The 1,847-nt window shown below is 26.7% G+C and overlaps 1 protein-coding gene across 1 annotated transcript in view; it reads right to left on the reverse strand.

Annotated features, from left to right (window-relative positions):
- The window catches only part of LOC117173758, a 33,302-nt gene that overhangs the window by 20,536 nt on the left and 10,919 nt on the right, over positions 1–1,847 (reverse strand). The gene's annotated exons all lie outside the window — the stretch shown is intronic.

Below are 1,847 nucleotides of genomic sequence, written 5' to 3' on the forward strand. Positions count from 1 at the left end.
TGAAAGAGGGAGCTCTTCTTAATATTTTGACACCAAAATCATGTCGATACACCTTACCGACTGCGAGTAAAGCCACACACGCTTTAACTTGACAGACTGTAATATAGGTATTTAGCAGTGTCATATGCCCTTAAGTAAATGATCAGAGTTATAGCATTTATAACTTCGAAAACTGAAAATATTAAGTCAAACAAAACACGATATGAAAAAAGTTACAAAAAGTAAAACGTTACTTTTTAAAAGTGCTACAAGATTATCTCAACAAATTTTTTTTATTTTCTTGAAAAATCGAAAATTCAAATTTTTGTAGAAAACATTACAAACTGAAAAATTAAATTATTTGACAAACAACACAAGCTACGAAAAAAATAAACAGAAAAAAGTTGTTCACCCAAAAAAGAGCTAGATACTTGCCATTTTTCGTATTTTGATAGGATATGAAGTTTTTGTTTTAATAGAGAAAAATAAAATAAAAAACTTAATATTTAGTTTTTTGACAAACGCAGCAAGGTAGGAAAAAAGAATCGACAAAAATTGATGCGCAGTTTTTCTTTAAATCGCAAAAAATAACATTTAAAATAAACAAATTAATTTTTTTGAAAAACCAAATAAGGTGCAATAAAATGTCAATTAACAAAATTATTTTTTTAATAGGATGTGCTGTTTTTAATTATAAAAACAAGACAATGAAAATACATTTGTTTCAATATGAATTCATCTCATGAATTGCAATAATGGAAATATATTGAAATGATACATTTTTCAGGGGGAGCTGAGAATAAAACTTAATACAAAATAAAAAACAAATATTAAAGTAATCATGAAAGATCAAATTTGTACTTTATTTTGCGATATCTGAATAAGCAGTCCCATACAGCGGTACATACATAAATATAATAAACATTTGATATAATACAGTTGAACTAAATGTAGAAAAGTTTGCATGTTGGAGAAAATCGTGTGCGAAGCACGAGATACGCGATGAGAATGTGTTGATTATGCCGAAGTTCATTAAAGCCTCTTGACGAAACAGAATTCACAATAACCAAATTACAGTTGTCGATGCATTGATCTTTAATTTTAAAAGTCCTGCGCATAAATTTGGGTGAAGTACAAAGAACGAGCGCAAAGCGCGAGAACTAGCAGTTAAATTGAAAAATATAATTTTGAAATCTTGTTTAAGTCTACTAAAAATACCTATTAAAATTTACTGATCATTCGAGAAAAAAATTGCAGAATTTTGAAAATGATGTAACTTTTTGAATTTTGCTCAAATCGAACATTTTTATTGAGATAGTTTCAAAATGTGTCTGATATTTAGGAAAAAAATTTGTACTGATATTTCTAAATTTAGCAGAAAAATAGTTTTATTTTTTATTTTTCAAAAATTTGCATGTCTTTTTGTCAGATTTCTTTGTAATGTATTAAAAACTTTGACAAAAACTTCTGAAACTCATAAAAAAACGTTGTTTTCAATTTTGAAAATGCTCTAACTTGGAATTTTGGTGTAATCGAAAAATTGCATTGCGATATTTTCGAAATATAACTAATAACTGGCTAAAATTTTGATTGAAACTTCTTGATTTACCAGAAAAACAGTTTTTTTCTACTATTTTTTAAAAATTTCAAAAGGTTGAATAGCATATTGATATTCTTTGAAATTTGCAATTCTTTTTGTGATGTACCAGAAAATTGATAAAAATTTCTGAATCGCTTGAACAAATTTTATTGTTGACATTTTCAATAAAAGCTCAGAGATTTTTTCAGGAACAATTTTTCTTAAAGGGGGATCGTTTTTTAAATTGTAATAGGATAATTTTATGGTGGTTTTCTAAGTTTGGTAGATC

This window comes from Belonocnema kinseyi, chromosome 1 (assembly GCF_010883055.1).
Source record: "Belonocnema kinseyi isolate 2016_QV_RU_SX_M_011 chromosome 1, B_treatae_v1, whole genome shotgun sequence".
Classification (NCBI taxonomy): Eukaryota; Metazoa; Arthropoda; class Insecta; order Hymenoptera; family Cynipidae; genus Belonocnema; species Belonocnema kinseyi.